At 44.8% G+C, this 10,073-nt stretch overlaps 1 long non-coding RNA gene across 9 annotated transcripts; it reads left to right on the top strand.

The window, feature by feature from the left end:
- The first annotated feature begins 614 nt into the window (after positions 1 to 614).
- Positions 615 to 5,299, top strand: LOC123168015 (uncharacterized). Of its 9 annotated transcripts, none has more exons than XR_006484188.1 (7): positions 615 to 943; positions 1,021 to 1,626; positions 1,865 to 2,045; positions 2,209 to 2,260; positions 2,382 to 2,484; positions 2,665 to 2,804; positions 2,891 to 5,299. It is a non-coding gene; the product is annotated as an uncharacterized lncRNA (long non-coding RNA). The 9 variants fall into 9 exon arrangements; XR_006484185.1 differs by having other exon boundaries at positions 2,382 to 3,665; positions 3,786 to 3,919; positions 3,995 to 5,299; XR_006484183.1 differs by having other exon boundaries at positions 2,382 to 3,919; positions 3,995 to 4,050; positions 5,132 to 5,299.
- Positions 5,300 to 10,073: the final 4,774 nt, after the last annotated feature.

Raw genomic sequence — 10,073 nt, 5'->3', positions numbered from 1 at the left:
GTTTGCAGGAAAAATGCGTCTGGGAGCGGACTGTTTTGGATGGCTTCCAGGGACTAAACCGCACGGTCCGAACGTATGTGTGCGATTTGAGGTCAGCGTTGAAGATACCCTAAAGATTGCACATGGTCTTGTTGAATAGCATTAAAGCCGGTGATAAGTCTTCATTCCGTGTGAAAATGTCTTATAAGATTAAATTCTGGCAACTAATTGTGAGCAAAAGGATAAATGTTTGTTCATACATGTGTATATATAGAGAGAGACATGACAGAGGAGGACCGATCAAATCATACGTGAATGTTTTCTCAATAGTCTAAGAGGATCACCAGCTTTCACTAGAGCACCTAATTTAACCTATAAACCTCGCTAGACTACCTGCTCATTTGGTGCATCTGAGTCGCGAGATGAATCAGGTTCGCACGTTCTACCTCGCTGGCACGTTCTTACCCTGCTGTCAAAAATCCAAGCGTTTGTTTTTCTACATGTTATGTTATCATGCGCCAGCGCATGACCGGTGGACCTCCTTTGCCCGCGGGCCCAGTTTGCAGTTACACCGAGAAGAAATTTCAGGATCTGCTATGTTCTGTGCGCGATGGAAACGGATGAAAACCTAGCTGCCAATCCCCTGCCGTCCTCGATCCACACAGCCCATACCTCGTCTCTCCTCCTCTCCTGTTCTCGACCACCGCCGCGCCCCTTCCCCTCCTTCCCCGCGCCCCTTCCCCTCCCTTCTCCTCTACCCAGCGTTGCATCTTCTCCTCTTCTTCGTCCGGATCCTGCCGGATCCTCCCGCATGCCGGCTTCTCCTCGAAGAGAAGGGTCACATGGTTCAGCCCCGGCGAAATTGGGCTTGGCCATGCTGCTGCTGGAGGGAAAGCGGTCCGCCGGCGTTTCTCACCATGCCTCATGAGTATGACCGCCTCCACCTCTGCCGGCCGCTTGAGTGGTGAGTTTTTCTCACCTTTTTTCTTCTTCCCCCAACCTTCATCTCTTCCTCACTGCTCCTCCCCCCAATCTCTCCAGTTCAAGGCAAGGTGGACGTGGTGCCTGTGGAAGAGGAGAACTCGTGAACAACTTCCAGTTCATGGAAAAAACGCTTGCACATATGAGTTCTTTCTTCCTCTTCCTCATTTTTCTATTTTGGCCTACATTTTTTTCCTGAGTTTTTAGGGGCATATTTTGGGCTTTAGATTGATTTGATAGTGTGCGTGCTGTTGCTACTAGGCGACCCTTGGACCAGTTCGATGTCTGTGCCCAATATTAATATTCTCAGTTAGCTTCGTTGGTTAATTCGTTCTGGATCTCCGGTACAAATTTGTTGATGGTGGAATGGACGGTAGTTTATTATGGTGCGCCTATTTGTGCCATTGGAATTAATTATTGTGTGTTCAAGCTCTTGTTTGTTCTGCTTTAATACGATGCTAACATGAATTATTCTTTTAATTTTTGTTCAGTGACGTTCTTCGATAAAAGATTTGGTTCAGCTTAGTATTATTTCTGTTACCAACTTCTTTTCATGAAAGCCATTCATTTTGGCAAGGCCCCATCACACCTGGAAATTATATTGGTTGCGTGGGAGAAATTGAAGTTACAGGCCATAATTCGCATGGCTAAGATGCCCTACAACAGGTTAGATTTCTATTCTTTCCAAATGGTGTACATTCAGTGAAATATTAGCCTGCAAGATGGTTGTTTTATAAGGATATGGATAGCTAGACAAGACACAAAGAGAACATTGCTGCCTAAAAACATGGGGCGACATGTTATTGTTGCCATCACAGACCTTATGAAAACTGTTATTGCGATTTTCTATATGGGATTGACTCCCTCGATGGTGGCGCCCCGACCTAACAGATCTTGTCTTCAGTCTAGAGCTCGGTCGGATGGAGCAGTTGGGGAGGAGTGGCGGATGCGCGGGGCATCGCCGGCCAGAGAGGATGGGAGGAGCATATGCCAGCGAGGGAGGCGGCTCGGCTTGGACCAGCCATGGTGCCGGCGCTGCTAACTCCCACTAACTCCCACGGGCCTCTTATTCCCCATCTCTTCTGGTTGTACCTCCCCCCGTTCCTTCCTCTAATCCCCTTCTTGTCTAACTTAATTCTCGTTTTTAGTTTCCTGCTGTCTATGGCTGCCGTAGATTTTGTTCCTCCCCACTTCTATATCTTCATATAAAATCTTATGAAACAATGCTCTGTTTCTTTTTTGAAATAGGAAGTGATGAATCAAGCAAGGAGGAAGGGCGTAGTGTTGGATATTTGACCAGGTTAGGATTGTCTCCTGTTAAGTATATGGTCGCGTGATTTTATTTTTACCTCGCTGTCAATGAGTTTGATTTGATTTTCATCTCCGACGAGTCTACCGGTTGCGTTCTTATTTTGTTGCAGGCGATATATATGGATGCCTATGTTCTGAATAAACAATATTTACTTGAACCTATATGGTCTGAAAAAAGTTTACACTGCCAATATTTTTCCGTGACCTGCCAAGGTATGAACTAAAACATCAATATCACTCGAACCTAATCATGTCAGGGTCTAAATTATTGCCTATCTGCCAATATAATAGCATGCTAGATGTTCTTAGATTCAATCCAAAAAAGCTTTGTTTGTGTTCCTGTCAATTTTAGACGTGCAGGTAGCTTGATAACTTGCTTTTCTTTTTGTTCAGTACATATATACAGTTACACCATAAGCTCATCAATTTGCTCTGATTAAATTAGCAAAGCTGAAGCATGTAAGGATTCACGTGAGTGAAAGTTCACTTTCTTTCAGGAGAAAAGAACTTTTAGTTAATACCAGTCGAATTTGGTAAGGCCAATAATTATATCCTTTCATAATCATCAGGTTTGCTACACTTAGTCATAATAAAGTATTCTATTTTTTCTTTTTCACAGTGGCATTGCAATGGATATTGTTCTTTTACTAGCAGTGTGCTGAGTGTGCACGCAAAGTACAGGTCATTTTGAGTGGCAAGGGTTGAGAATTACCATAATGTTAATATGTTGAAGAACCTTATAAAATATATAATTATATATTTGGCACTTTTTATACTGATTCAAGTGAAAAATGTCATAATTCTAACAGATATTTGCATCTGCACCAAGTGCGGCATGCAGTCATCCTCATCCTGTCCTGAACGTACCATGTACTCTGTATTGAGAAAAGACTAGGGAGTTAAGAATACCATGTGGCACCGGAGCAGCCTAAGGGCCATTAGTTGGGAATAAGATGCACTGGATATCTGAGTTTAAGTGGTAGCTTCGCACTTTGCAGTATGGTGATGTCACTCTTGGTGTGATGGTCACTAATCGAGCGTGTCAACTACTCATAAAATAGCTCTATCCAGCAAATTTTCTTTAGATTTTGCTTTATTCTATTGATCAGATTTGCCAAGTCATTTTTCCTTCGAGGTATTTAGCATTGCCAAATTTATATATTTACCTAAATTTAATCGTGACCCGATTTGCTCTGGTCAATACATGCATGATGCCTTTTCTTTTCTATAAAGTGGATGCAGGGTTATTTTACCTTTCAGACTCTGAGTTAGATTAGCCGCACCTGTGTAAACGTTTGATAGATGAGCTGTGTCAGGTTGTAGGTACTGCTAAGCACAAAGCTATAATTGGATATAATATTGGATTTACAATTATTTTATGCAAAATATTTCTGGTTAGTTGTAAAATTCATAATATTCCAGTATATTTCAAATTTTGTTTCATAGAGAAGCTCCATCATTGGAACCAGTATAGGTCTGCTGATAAAACCCTTTTGTATGATCATGGTTTTTAGGAATTGATATTCCAATCAATCTACTGATGCGGTATTTGTGGGAGATGAAGAGTAGCGACGGGTTCAATCTAGGGGCCGTCTTTCTCGAGCTACATTCATGCTTCACAGCAGTTCACCTTCCCACAATTGCTCAGGTTGCACATCTGCTGGCCGATGTGATTATGGATGCCCTGTATCTTGCAGTTCTTTCTAACCGAGTATTATTGCAGATTCCAAAATAGGACTAACTTCTGCTTATTTTCTAATCTATTCATTGTACCTCAAGGTGAACCAATCTATCCCACGAGAGCATATTTTTCTTAATTCTACAATAGAGGATGCCGTGGTTTTCGTGTTTTGCTTTAATGTGGGCTGGTTAGGAACTACAGTAAATGTTTTTCCTGAAAGCTAATGCTGTTGCACAATTTCTTTTTGACCGTTTCATTTTTATTGTGAGAAAAATGATGCTTTTCATAAATTGTGCTAATGTGAACATGAGTTGTGCGTGTTGATCTAAATGAATTGGAAAAATGGTCTGGTTGCGGAACATTTGGTACACAATTTTTTTATTCAAGATGGAACAAGTTTGTTATCGATATTCCTGTAAATGGTTTGTATAGTTTGTTTTGTTATTAAGCAAACATATGGTTGTAACACTACTTTTGTTATCTCACTTCGAGGAATTCTTTTTGCTGAGAACACTACTTTTCTCCAATACCCCAATGATTTCATTCCCCAGTACCCTGAGGCCTTGGATCAGGTTTTCTTCCGAAAAGGTACTTAGACTATGATTCATTGAAGATTTTTGACAAACGGAGACGTTCTCTATATAGTGATTTTGTTTGCAACATATTGAACATTAATCAAGGACATGCACCTAAATTAGGTGAAGTTGTATACATGGCAGCATATACAGAGAAAGTGACTTCATATAATCCTATAAATATTTTGACTTCCATTTTGTTTCCGACACTGCTATATTTTCTTGTTTAGATGGTTATTTGATATGGTTGGTTTGTGTTATAGCCTTGTAGGATCTGATGTGAGGTTACATCCTTTCATTGTAAGAGACATTCTTCGTGTGTCGTTTTATTAATTTGAATAAATATTGTGTGAAATCTGGTGTTTGTCTGCCCTTCATGTTTTCCCTTTGTAGCTTTGCTCAATTCAAACCCTGTTGAGGGATTGTTCTAGGGTTCGGCTTTCGCTGGCATGTTGTTATTACAGAGTTAGCCCGATCTCTTTAAATCGTCATATGTACTCCAAACTCTTATAGATTATGCAACTAGCTAATGGTTGGGACTTTATTACTCAGCTTTATTTATAGGTAGCACAACCTCATGTTAGTTGCCATTTTATTGCTACAGATATTGCTACAGATTGCTACAGGGTTGAATGTCTGATCGACGATCCTTGTTGCTGATTTAAGTACTGATTTCATCATCATATGACTACAATAAAGAAGTTGTGTGTATAAATATTACTAACTGCTGATACTTTGCATCAGTGATTTCAATTCCGTTGGCCCTCCTTAAGAACTCTTGGGAATGTAACTCTTGGGAATGTGAGGCTTAAAAGTTTCAACCCTGTGCAATGTGCTTCTCGGGTGTGGATTTGTGTCTGGTTAATTAACGGTTCTGTTAATACTGATATGTCCTTGAACATTATATGGGTATTGCATCGCTTGTACTTATAGTAAGTGGAAATTTTTCTCATATGTTTCAATATGTGCTCGAATAATATTAATGTACACTCTTTCAATACATGGCTTACTCTTGGCCTTTGCGCCATAGACAATGCAAGAAAAGATCAATGCTACTTCGAGAATATGGGAATAGGAGACATGGAGAAGATAATGCATAGTACCACCAACCGTGCTTGTACTTTCAGGGCATCGTATCCGACGTTGCGGCGTCCTTTGGCTACAGGGCGAGGCGGTTCAACTTCTATTACTGGGATTGAGTGTACGAAGAGACCATGTAGGAGTACTATCCGAATGGGAAACTTGAAGATATAGTTTTTTCAGGGAATGCCTCATCCTCTTGGCAGGCGATCAGCCATGGCTTGGACCTATTGAAGAAGGGGTTGCTGTGGATGGTTGGTAATGGTAGAAGTATAAGGATATGGAGAGATAATTGGATCCCAATACCTTATTCATACAAGCCAATCACACTTCAAGGGAGGTGTCGTATCCGTTTTGTCTCTGATGTGTTGAATGAGAATGGTTCTTGGAACGTTAACCTCCTATCAGAGTATTTTAGTCCCGCGGACGTGTCTGAAATTATGAAGATCCGTGCCTCTCCAAGACAAGAGGATGATGTTCTAGCATGGGTTCCTGGTCGCTTTGGTCTTTTTTCAGTTAAAAGTGCTTATGATATGGCTTTTGAGGAAGCTCACCGGGGCAATGCTGTTTCATCCAGTAGTAGTCCAAATGGCAGTAGATCTTTGTGGAAACTAATATGGTCAGCTGGTGTTCCCCCACAGTTCGGAACTTTGCATGAGGCTCTTGTCGAACTCCTTACCAACCTGGCAAAATAAGCATAAGATTGGCCTAGTGTAAGTGCATTTCCCTACTTTGTGTTTTGGATGATGATGATAACCCGTTGTTGGTCTAATCGTGTGCTAAGTGCTTCAGGCTCCCGGTGGTTAGGCTTTCATCGGATAGCTATTCTCTCTTGAAGGAAAAGATCGAAGACGGTGGTTTCTACGCTTTTTATCTCTTTGGTCGTAGGGAACCCGTACTATCAAGAGGGAATCCACATTGGAAAGAGTTGGGGGAATCTTCTCACGTACACTTCCTCACCCCTCTCTTGCCTTCCTTACTTGTGAGAGAGATCGTTTCCCTTCTTCTCCTACTGCTTACCGTGGCTTCCCAGCGGTTGTACCGCTCTCTGGAGCGGTTGTACCGCTGGTTCTTGACGCTTACCAGCTTTGATCGAGCGGTTGTACCGCTGCTTCCGGGCGGTGGTACTGCCACCATGCTCAGCAAAAGCTAGGGCGGTTGTTCCGGCCAAGTACCGCCCAAGTACCGGTCAGACTTCTGTTTTGATGCGGTACTCGGGCGGTGGTGGCCCGGTTGGTCCGGTCGTACCGGTACCACCGGTGTCCGGAGCGGTTCTACCGCTCAGGACTTAGCCGTCCCGAGCGCTCAAGGCCAAGCGGTTGCACCGGTCGTGTACTGCTCGACTACCGCACTCAGGGGTGACTCCCTACTGTTTCTATGCGGTAGTCGAGCGGTGGCTGGGCGGTTGGTCTGGTTATTCTATTAAACCGGTACTATCGCCTGGTTGCCCGGTTGTACCGCCTGGTAGGGTTTTGCACATCAACCGTGAGTCCCGGTTGTACCGGGACAAGGAGCGGTTGTACCGCTGCAGTACAGAAAACGCAGTAACGGTTGGATTTTTAGGGTTGCTATATAAGGGTGCTTCTTCCACCTACCACATTTACCTCTTACCTCTCTCACTCCACCATTAATGCTACTCAAGCTCTCTTTGCCCGATCTCTCTCTCCAGCCACTCAAACTTGTTGATTTGCTAGGGATTGAAGGAGGAGACCTAGATCTACACTTCCACCAAAGGATATTTGCTTCCCCCATACTTTCTTGTGTGGATTTTGTTACTCTTGGGTGTTTGAGCACCCTAGACGGTTGAGGTCACCTCGGAGCCATATTCCATTGTGGTGAAGCTTCGTGGTTTCGTTGGGAGCCTCCAATTAAGTTGTGGAGAGAGCCCCAACCTTGTTTGTAAAGGTCCGGTCGCCGCCATCAAGGGCACCAATAGTGGAATCACGGCATCTCTGTGACGCCCCCGATTCAATCATACACTAATCATGCACGCAAACGTGTACGATCAAGATCAGGGACTCACGGGAAGATATCACAACACAACTCTAAAACATAAATAAGTCATACAAGCATCATAATACAAGCCAGGGGCCTCGAGGGCTCGAATACAAGTGCTCGATCATAGACGAGTCAGCGGAAGCAACAATATCTGAGTACAGACATAAGTTAAACAAGTTTGCCTTAAGAAGGCTAGCACAAACTGGGATACAGATCGGAAGAGGCGCAGGCCTCCTGCCTGGGATCCTCCTAACTACTCCTGGTCGTCGTCAGCGGGCTGCACGTAGTAGTAGGCACCTCCGGTGTAATAGGAGTCGTCGGCGACGGTGGCGTCTGGCTCCTGGGCTCCAGCATCTGGTTGCGACAACCAGGTAGAAGGGAAAGGGGGGAAAGAGGGAGAAAAGCAACCGTGAGTACTCATCCAAAGTACTCGCAAGCAAGGAGCTACACTACATATGCATGGGTATATGTGTAAAGGGCCATATCGGTGGACCGAACTGCAGAATGCCAGAATAAGAGGGGGATAGCTAATCCTGTCAAAGACTACGCTTCAGGCCACCTCCATCTTGCAGCATGTAGAAGAGAGTAGATGGTAAGTTCACCAAGTAGCACCGCATAGCATAAACCTACCCGGTGATCCCCTCCTCGTCGCCCTGTTAGAGAGCGATCACCGGGTTATATCTGGCACTTGGAAGGGTGTGTTTTATTAAGTACCCGGTTCTAGTTGTCATAAGGTCAAGGTACAACTCCGGGTCGTCCTTTTACCGAGGGACACGGCTATTCAAATAGATAAACTTCCCTGAGGGGTGCACCACATAACCCAACACGCTCGATCCCATTTGGCCGGACACACTTTCCTGGGTCATGCCCGGCCTCGGAAGATCAACACGTCGCAGCCCCACCTAGGCACAACAGAGAGGTCAGCACGCCGGTCTAAATCCTATGGCGCAGGGGTCTGGGCCCATCGCCCATTGTACACCTGCATGTTGCGAACGCGGCCGGAAGTAGACCTAGCCTAGCAGGCGTTCCAGTCCAATCCGGCGCGCGCCGCTCAGTCGCTGACGTCACGAAGGCTTCGGCTGATACCACGACGTCGAGTGCCCATAACTGTTCCCGCGTAGTTGGTTAGTGCGTATAGACCAAATGGCCAGACTCAAATCAAATACCAAGAACTCGTTAAGCGTGTTATTTTGAAGTAACCGCGGACGCCGACCAGGGCCAGGCCCACCTCTCTCCTAGGTGGCCTCAACCTGCCCTGTCGCTCCGCCACAAGATCCACTCGCGGGTACTCCTACGAGCCGACCCGACTTTAGTCACCATAGGTATCATGTAAAGTATATAAGTATATACCCGTGATCACCTCCCGAGTGATCACGGCCCGATAGTATAGCAAGGCAGACGGACAAGAATGTAGGGCCACAGATGGAATACTAGCATCCTATACTAAGCATGTAGGAATGAGGTAAGGTAACAACAGTAGTAGCAAGGACAGGCTATGCATCAGGATAGGTTTAACGGAAAGCTGTAACATGCTACACTACTCTAAAGCAAGCAGTATAGAGAAGAATAGGCGATATCTGGTGATCAAGGGGGGGCTTGCCTGGAAGCTCAGCCGAGAAGGAGGGGTCGTCAACACCGTAGTCGTACTGGGTAGCAGCGGCGTCGGTCTCGGTGTCTAGCGAGAGAAGAGGGGGTAGAAACAATAAATACAATGCAAACAAATGCATGACGATGCATGACATGACAAAGCGTGATGCTAGGCGTGCCCAATCGCGGTAGTAGGTGATACCGGCGAAGGGGGGAAACATCCGGGAAAGTATTCCCGGTGTTTCGCATTTTCGGACAGATGAACCGGAGGGGGAAAGTTGCGAGTTCGATAGATTAGGGATGTGTGGCGGACAAACGGGCTGCGTATTCGGATTCGTCTCGTCGTTCTGAGCAACTTTCATGTACAAAGTATTTTGATCCGAGCTACGGTTTATATTATATGATTTTCTAAAGTTTAAAAATTATTTTTAGAATTTATCTAATTAATTTAATCCAACATTATCCAGAACAGTGTTTGATGACGTCAGCAGTCAACAGAGGTGTTGACTGGTCAAACTGACGTGTGGGTCCAGTGGGACCCACCTGTCATACACTGTTAGGTTAATTAGGGTTTAGGTTAAACTAATTACTGTTTAATTAAACTAACTAGTTAATTAGATTAATTAAACCGGATTAATTAACTTAATTAATTTAATAATTAATTAATTAATTGTATTAATTCATTTTTATTTTATTTTATATAAAAAAATGTTCTAGGCGCGGGGCCCGTCGTCCAGTGGCACAGAGGCCATAGTGGGCTATTGTTGCGGGCGGTTACGGGCACCGACGGCGGGGCACCGCGGGGCGCCGGTGGGGCGCGGCCTGGGGCCAAGCGGCACCGGGCGAGCGGAGGACGGCGAGGGTGGGGCAGTTGGGGGCGC

The sequence above is a fragment of the Triticum aestivum genome, chromosome 7D (assembly GCF_018294505.1).
Source record: "Triticum aestivum cultivar Chinese Spring chromosome 7D, IWGSC CS RefSeq v2.1, whole genome shotgun sequence".
Classification (NCBI taxonomy): domain Eukaryota; kingdom Viridiplantae; phylum Streptophyta; class Magnoliopsida; order Poales; family Poaceae; genus Triticum; species Triticum aestivum.
This window is presented reverse-complemented; position numbering and strand designations above follow the sequence as displayed.